Source organism: Dermacentor variabilis, chromosome 8, assembly GCF_050947875.1.
Source record: "Dermacentor variabilis isolate Ectoservices chromosome 8, ASM5094787v1, whole genome shotgun sequence".
Taxonomy (NCBI): Eukaryota; Metazoa; Arthropoda; class Arachnida; order Ixodida; family Ixodidae; genus Dermacentor; species Dermacentor variabilis.
In genome coordinates, this window is record NC_134575.1 from 51,931,318 (window position 1) to 51,940,947 (window position 9,630).

Here is a 9,630-nt window from a genome sequence, read left to right on the forward strand (position 1 = left end):
TGTGTGTTTGTATGTTTGTGTGTGTGTGTGTGTGTGTGTGTGTGCGTGTGCGTGTGTGCGTGTGTGCGTGTGCGTGTGCGTGTGCGTGTGCGTGTGTGTGTGTGTGTGTGTGTGTGTGTGTGTGTGTGTGTGTGTGTGTTATGTCGTTCTTGAAGATGCACGACTTCGCGCAGTGTGGTCGGCAGCGTGCACTCTCAGTTTAATAAACGACGTGACAGATCCTTTAAATTGGCACCCCATCTCGCTCGCTCCTAGCACGAGTCTGCATCCCATGGTACGGCAGCAGCTGCTTGCGTAGTAAATGACGCTCAATCATCCTCAATGACGCACATCGCCGCATTCCACGGTGACTTTCCGTAGACGCTGGGCACGGATGACGCATATGTACTGATCTGTTTCTCAGCACATGTGATAAGAAGTCTTTGAAGTAGGAATTATTTGGGAAAACTTGTTCCGATGGGTAACTGCATTTAATAATACTACGTATCCGAACTCTATGTAATTGCCAGCTTAAGACGAAGCGTTCTCTTCGAAGCTTGTATTTAAAGATTTCGGAAAATCGATTAAGTCGCTCGGCATGCAAATCACCGCATTCTATCAGGCTCCCCGCCTTTACAAGAAAAGACAAAATATACTGCCTAAACGTATCAGGCTTTGTTTACGTCATACATCGCTCCTACGACTGAAATCGCAAGGCAACAACAACTCTATCCTCTTGAGTGTAGATGTTCAACAGAGCTGAAAAACCGATATCTCACATCGGTAACTTGCGGCTATTGATGCGTCTTAAGCAGAGAAAGTCGGTGTCCTCTAGATTATTCTGAAATGCGCCTCTGATTTATGAGTAAGACTTTAGGAAACCCTCGCAAATATTACGACACTTCCAAGTAACGTGCTTACTCGTATACTAAGTTCCTTCCACCACGATGCCCTCATAAATGTACTTTAAGTTACTTCAATAACTATTTTTGCTCCAGTTACAAATTCGTAAACTTCATGCGTCATTAAGGAAAGTAACTTGCCGATATTCCTTATTTTTATAGACATACTTCACACACTTTTAAACTGCTGCTTCTTCAGTTGGTTAATTAAGGTGTCTCTTTCAAATGCGAGAACAGAGAACTTTTGCACTTCACAGGTATTTGAATAAGTTAAATTGGGGATGGTTCAAAAATAAAACCCTGCGTCATCGCAAATAAACTGCAGACAAAGCAGAATCGTCAGATTTATTACTTCGCGGAGAGCCCCCTCGATTTGTGGAGGCGGTAATTTTCGCTTTCAAACACTGGCGTCTTAACAGCCTGTTGCAACATCGCCACCACAGGTGGAAAAGGCGCACTGTATAGAAAACAAAACTGCAGTTCCCATTCTATATGTTAGATGTCGCAGTGCACTCGTGAGGGAAGCGTTTGAATGATAACTTATTTGTCCTTACTCTTTGCATTGAAATATCAAGAGTAGAGAAGAGGCCGTTATGTGAGTCATTTTCTGGCCTTACAGGAGCGTATGACAAGGTAGACCGCAACATTTTGTGGATATTCTAGAAGAGGAAGGCTTAGGCGACCATTGTCTACAGCTTTTGAGAGAGATTTACATAGAAAATACTGGTTTGGTTTAATGGCAAGCGATGAGGAGCAAGGAGAACGTTGACATCACCTAGGGACTGAGGCAGGGGTGCCCTTTATCCCCACTGCTGTTTATGATGTACATGGTGAGGATGGAAAGGAGAAGGAAGTAATATCGCGTTTAATCTCTCGTGCAAACAGGCGGGTACAGAAATAGAGCAGCAGCTTCCAGGTTTCTTTGATGTGGACGACATTGTGTTGCTAGCTAGCAAGCAAAGTGATATGCAACGTCTGGCTAGTATCTGTGGACAGGAAGCGAGAGTTTATGTCTGAAATTGAGCGTTAAAAATTCGGGTAATATGGTATGCAATGAAAAGAGTGAATAAACAGTGTCAATACAGAGCCAGAAAATACCTCGGGTAAAATAATACAAGCACCTTGGTATAACGGTAAACGAAGGCAATAGGTATATGGAAACACAGGGAAAAGAATAATAATTAATGGAAAGAGTAATGCGGCCACAATGAAACAAAGAACGCTATCGCGATACAATAGGTAAGAGATGCTCCGGGGTGTGTGGATCGGTGTAATGGTTTGAGGACTTTCATTTGGGAATGTGGTTGTTTCCTTGAAAGCAGGGGTACAATCAGGACTAGATGAGAAAGGCCAGTGGGAAGGGCCGCATTGGGCGCTCACGGGAGCCCTAAAAATGGAGCTGTGCAGAGTGATATGGGCTGGACAAGCTTTGAAGTGAGAGAAGCTCACAATAAATTTGGTGAAGGAGAGCGACTGAGGCATATGGAAGAAAGTAAATGGGCTGGGAGATTGTTCAGATATTTGTTCAGGAAAACATTGATTCACAGCGGAGGAAAAGAACTAGCAAGCTTACGAACAATGAATTACGAGCACGATGAATTCGCATAATTAAAGTTGCTGAACCCCTATATTGAACTTTGTTTTTCTACGCCTTCATTGTTGGTCGTTTCCCTACTTTTCTTCCACCAATCTTGCAATCGACTCGTACTAGTCTCGCTTCGAAAAGTAATGAGTTTACCTTTGAAGTATCATGAATTGTTTCTTTCCGGATTTCGTTTTCATTTCTTAAGTAGTTACCCATGGCAGATTTCTTTTCCATTGCCGCCACCCATGAGATTATTTCACCCTCTGTGATTTTCCGGTTGACGTTCTTTGTTGCCATCTTGCTCACCATACAGGCTGCATACTTGCTGGTAAGCTTGCTAGTTCTTTTCCTCCGCTGTGAATCAATGTTTTCCTGAACAAATATCTGAACAATCTCCCAGCCCATTTACTTTCTTCCATATTCCTCAGTCGCTCTCCTTCACCAATTTTATTGTGAGCTTCTCTCACTTCAAAGCTTCTCCAGCCCATATCACTCTGCACAGCTCCATTGCCATCTGCCATCTGGCCATCTGGCCTTTGCCATCTAGTCCTGATTGTACCCCTGCTTTCAAGGAAACAACCGCATTTCCAAATGTAAGTCCTCAAACCATTACACCGATCCACACACCCCGGAGCATCTCTTACCTATTGTATCGCGATAGCGCTCTTTGTTTCATTGTGGCCGCATTACTCTTTCCATTAATTGCTATTCTTTTTCCTGTGTTTCCATATACCTATTGCCTTCGTTTACCGTTATACCAAGGTGCTTATATTATTTTACCCGAGGTATTTTCTGGCTCTGTATTGACACTGTTTATTCACTCTTTTCATTGCATACCATAATACCCGAATTTCTAACGCTCAATTTCAGACATAAGCTCTCGCTTCCTGTCCACAGATACTAGCCAGACGTTGCATATCATTTTGCTTGCTAGCTAGCAACACAATGTCGTCCACATCAAACAAACCTGGAAGCTGCTGCTCTATTTCTGTACCCGCCCGTTTGCACGAGAGATTAAACCCGATATTACTTCCTTCGCCATTCCATCCTCACCATGTACATCATAAACAGCAGTAGGGATAAAGGGCACCCCTGCCTCAGCCCCTACTAGATGTAAACTTTCTCCTCGCTCCTCATCCCTTGCCATTAAACCCAAACGCTATTTTCTAGGGTAAATCTCTATCAAAAGCTGTAGACAATGGTCGCCTAAGCCTTCCCCTTCTAGAATATCCACAAAATGTTGTGGTCTACGTTGTCATACGCTCCTGTAATGCCTCAAAATGCCACTCGTTACGGCCTCTTCTCTACTCCTGATACTTCACTGCAAAGAGTAAGGACAAATAAGTTATCATCCAAACGCTTCCCTCACGAGTGCACTGCGACATCTAACATATAGAATGGGAATTGCAGTTTTGTTTTCTATACAGTTCACCTTTTCCACCTGTGGTGGCGATATTGGAACAGGCTTTTAAGACGCCAGAGTTGAAAGCGAAAATTACCGCCTCCACAAATCGAGGGGGCTCCCCGAGAAGTAATGAATCTGACGATTCTGTTTCGTCTGCAGTTTATTTGCGATGACGGAGGGTTTTATTTTTGAACCATCCCCAATTTAACTTATTCAAATGCCTGTAAAGTGCAGAAGTTCTCTGTTTAGGCAGCCGGCTTGACCAAAATAAATTAATTTTTTCGCATTTGAAGGAGACACCTTAATTAACCAACTGAAGAAGCAGAAGTTTAAAAGTGTGTGAGGTATGTCTATAAAAAATGCGGAATGTCGGCAAGTTACTTTCTTTAATGACGCATGAATTTTACGAATTTGTAACTGGAGCAAAAGTAGCTATTGAAGTCACTTAAAGTACATTTGTGAGGGCATCTTAGTGGAAGGAACTTGGTATATGAGTTAGCACGTTACTTGAGAGTGTCGTAATATTTGCGAGGGTTTCCTAATGTCTTACTCATAAATCAGCGGCGCATTTCAGAATAATCTAGAGGACACCGACTTTCTCTGCTTAAGACGCATCAATAGCTGCAAGTTACCGATGTGAGATATCGGTTTTTCAGCTCTGTTGAACATCTACACTCAAGAGGATAGAGTTGTTTTTGCCTTGCGATTTCACTCGTAGGAAAAATGTTAGGCCTAAACAAAGTCTTACAAGTTTAGGCCGTATATTTCGTCTTTTCTTGTAAATGCGAGAAGCCTGATGGAATGCGGTGATGTGCAAGGCGAGCAATATGATTGATTTTGCGAAATCTCTAAATGCAAGCTCCGATGAGAATGCTTCGTCTTAAGCCGGTAATTACATAGAGACCAGATACGTAGTATTATTAATTGCAGCTACCCATAAAAGCATGTTTTCCCAGATAATTCCTTCTTCGAAAACTTCATATCACATGGGCTCAGAAACAGATCATTACATATGCGTCATCCGCGCCCAGCGTCTACGGAAAGCTACCGTGAAATGCGGCGATGTGCGTCATTCAGGATGATTGAGCGCCATTTACTACGCAAGCAGCTGCTGCCTCATCACGGGACGCAGAGTCGTGCAAGGAGCGAACGAGATGTGGCGCCAATTTAAAGGATCTGTCACGTCGTTTATTAAACTGAGAGTGCACGCTGCCGACCACAGTTTTTTTTTTGTCATTGATGAGCCACTCACACAAGATGACACATACCCAAGAATGAAACTACATTCTATGGCTTAACGCGCCAAAAACACCATTTGATTATGATGCAGGCCGTAGTGAAATGTTAACTTTGACCAGCTGGGGAATCTTAACCTGGCTCCATTGCACGGGACAAGGACGTTTCTGCATTTCGCCCCGATTGAAATGCGGCCGCCGCAGCTAGGATTTGATCGTTACTTACCATGTAACCCAAGTTTGAGTAACAGAAATTCAGATTCATCGAAGAACGAAACATACCATTTGACCCAAGTTGGCGTGAAACAGGTGCACTCAACATCGGCACCTTCGTTGTAGAACATACCCAGTGGCACATGTACAAAGACCCAAGTGGGTATTAGGTTCGTTGGAGAGCAGACATGTCCACTTGCGGATATCCGGTGGCCCCAATTCACACCGAAGAGACTCATTAAAGCGTTCCAAAAACCTAGTCTCACAATCCGAGTGATCCACATTATCGTGAATGGGGTTCGTGAAAAAGTGACACATAAGCAGACGGACCTAACCATTAGCACAAGCTGGCATAAAATGAGGATTGTATTTGCATTCCATCCGGAATCTTATGTGCCAAAGTCACAATTTGATTGGCAGGCACGCCGTAGTGGGAGACTCATGAGTAATTTTGACTACCGGGGGAAATTCAACGTGCCACCAATGCACGGGACATGGAAGTTTCTGCATTTCGCCCCGACAAAAATGCGGCCGCCGCGGCTGGAATTTAATCGGTACATACCAAGTAATCCAAGTTGGAGTAACGGAGATTCAGATTCGTTCAAGAACGACACACACCCAGATACCCAAGCTGGCGTGAAACAGGGGTATTGAAGAGCGGCAGATACGTTGTTGCACATGCCTAGTAGCACATACACGAAGGCCCAAGTTGGTATTAGTTTCATTGGAGAGCAGGGCATACCAATTTACGCATATCCGGTGACCCAAGTTCATGACAAAGAGGTTCATAAAGCTTTGCGCTTACCTAGTTTCACAATGCCAGTGATCCAAGTTATGGTGAATGGGGTTCGCGGAAAAGTATCCCATAAGCACTCGGACATAAACATTAGCACAAGCTGGCATAAAATGAGCACTGCAATTGCATCCCATTATGGGTTTTACGTGACAAAACGACGAGTTGATTAGAATGAACGCCGTAGTTGGGGACTGCAATTTAATTTTGTGCGCCAGCGGAGCCCCAAGGTACCCACAATGCGCAAGACACGGCCGCTATCACATTTCGCTCCCATAGGAAGGCTGCCGCAGCGGCCGGGATTTATGCGGCGAAATCATGTTTAATAGTGCAACGCCACCGCCGTCAAGCCACCACGGCAAGTCCTGAAGTCTGTTAACCTATCGGCGGCGCATTCGCATTGTCAAATACCCATGACTAACGTTGTCCCCGCGATTCGTTCCAAACCGGGTTCTATGATCACAGCAGCCTGAATCTCTCACCGTTAGACCATACGCAGCCCAGCGACCCATGTTGACGGAAAAATAACTAGAGATATCAACAGACAGGCAGATCAAAAGAACTCCCCCAAAATGTGCGGGAAAAACTCTAAAGGTTGTAGCCACAGCAGTAGTATTCGCTACATATATGTGTGACCAAGGTTAAGGTTAATAGGTTTTTCTCGATGCAAATTCGTTACCAATCGTTGTTACAGTGAAACTCACAAACACCTCCTAGTATCAGCGTCGGTTCCTTGCAATCCTATTGGGTGTACACATGAAGCGAAAAAAAAAAACAAGCAGAGGCGATCATCAGGATGACTTTCCAATAATTGGATTATCATTCAAGCAGTCTAGTGACACACTGTATTAGTGAAGTTGAAGGAACAACTTTGAAAACGAAAATAAATTCGCACTTATTTATGCCGCAGTGCGGAGTCAAAGGCTCTAAATGTTCGGCCTTGTAAAAGCTCGTGCCATCGCTTTGAAACATTCAATTTTGATACCCAAAGAGACACTCACAGTAAACTGAAAAGCACGCCTATTCTAAGCAAATTTGCAGTTATTTTACCCAGCTAGATTTATTCTAGGCTGCTACATTGTAAGTGACAGCACCTGCTACTACTTTCTAGTTGCTTGAAACCGCACACAGCCTTCCCATTGGATCGTTATGCACGGTACGTCTACGGGTGGCTCGCGCCCAAGGCCTAGAAGATGAACAGATTATGGGTTCCATTCGGCGTTAAAAACTATTGACGGATGATCTTTCCAAAACGATGACCAAGCGGCGGCCAAATGCGTGCATCGCCCTGTGGATGTGAGTCACACAAAACGCGATGTCGACATGTGCACGTGATCTTAGCATCGCCCCCAGGCAGCGATACGGACGTACATATGCAAATACGCGTATCTGCGCACCTGTATCAACAAGTGAAAACATCCGGGCGACGTCTTCTCATATACTGGCGGCTAATGACGTCAAGACGGGATGACACCTTGACGGCGCGAATACAGATCCCTGTAGGTTATACGTTAAAGTTTCTACAGGATAAATAAAAAAAATAACAACAACAAAAGTCTACAAACTCAGCCGCCTCTAAGAGGAATGCGAACCATAACAAGATGACTAATTCTGGTAGGAATTATATCCTAATAGTCATATCTGTTATTTGTAATTAGCCTCCAGATCAAACAGAACAGCGCTCTGACGCACGCGCTACAGTGAGCGAAGCCGTTACGTTTCAAAGAAGTATTCCCCTTGAACGCCTACCAAACGTCTTCTATCATCTGGTTTTTCTTTTCTTCCATCAAAAGAGCAATGACCTTTCCCGCCTGCCTTTGGAATGCCGAGCGCATGAAGATTTCCCGCCATTTAGGAATGTTCGATCTGGCTCTTTAGAGGACCGATCGAGCCGGTAATTTTAGCAGCCTTCTTCAGTAGCCCTCCGTACAGCTCCCATGCCTTAGGTGTTTGACCCGCACAAAGAGCGCACTCTTGTCCAGCCAGCCCGGCAATCTGCACTCATGACACGATCGATCACACAATCTCAAGACTGCTCTAAAGCGATGAAGGATGTGAAATTTTTTTTTTCGTGGAATACATGTCTAAGGACAGAATGGGTACGCGAAATTGGTGAGATTATGTACCTATTTTGTGTTTAGTTTCCCTTACTTAACCTTAACGGTATTTATTGGCGAATAAGGCATGAAATACCATGAGAGGCACCAAATTTCGAGAGACTTTTAGAGAAATTCAGTACCCATTCATTACAAGTGACATAAATGGAGCCAGGCTTGGAGTCTCTACCTGTATATTATATATATATATATATATATGGTGTGTTTCCACACAGGAAGGCGAGGACTTTGTTTGTGGCGTTTCAGATATACCTCCCGCCCTTTAACATTTAAGGTGGAGATTATGTGTGCCACGTCCGACCACGGCACCTCTCTCTCCAACTATTCGCCGCCGGCGTCAGCTTGCCGGCCGTCTGCCATCGCCGCCCGACATCTCCACAGACGCGAGCTCACCCTCGTCATCGCCTCCTCGTTTTTAGGAAGCGTATAGGGAGCCACGCTTCTACGGAGAAAAATCTGGGCAAGACAGCGATGAATGACTGACTCATTACGAAATCGTTGGCTAGAGCAACGAATGGAGCTAGAAGGCCAAGCTTTAAAATGTGGTATACTTGACAACTGATACCGCGCCGCAGTTAGGTACAAGAATCACGCTAACGTCGCCCATCTCGTCACCGGCATCCCTGCAGCGAGCTTTCAGCCCCCTCCCGACACGGCGTGCAAAGCAGCAGTGGCACAGCAGCTGCAGCAGTGGAAAAGCCGAACGAATAGGCCTTCCGCTTAGAAATGACGTCAACATGTCTGTCAATGCGGCTTTTAACGGAGCGCTTGCGTTCGCGTTTCCAACGTCAATGAAACAACATCGCTACAAAGAATATACGAATTAGTGACCTAAGGCAGCAACAAATAAAAAAAATTTTGCGTCTTATATCTGCATTATTTTTCATATTTTCTTAACCACATTTTATGACTTTGATCTAAGAATTATAGTAGTACACCTCGTACGAAGTAAGTGCAATTAGAAAGAGTAAAATATTGAACTGCTCGGACAACTATCAACACCTGTTTCGTAACTACATTTTTTTTTTCTGGCGCACATATCACTGTGCCTCAAAGTAACTGCAATGCTCAACCCAAATGCATTGCTGAATTTTTGTCTTAAAGTGCACGACAACGTCCAAAAGAATATACAATTCGATGCATTTCATACTGTAACATGAACCATCGGAGGGTGTGTGGGTTATGCGTCTCTCACCGAGGAAATAGTGCCACGGAGTAGGTGATTCGGTAATAGGGAAATGCGGTATTCACAGCGTTTTAACATAGACGTTTAAACAGGGCTCCCAAACTCGAGTTTGCCGACAGGCGCCAGCGCCACTATTTCCCCTAGCGGACAGCTTCGTCATCTTGTATCAGATCACCGGCACCGCGAGGCGCTCGCGATGCTCTGCATATTTGCGA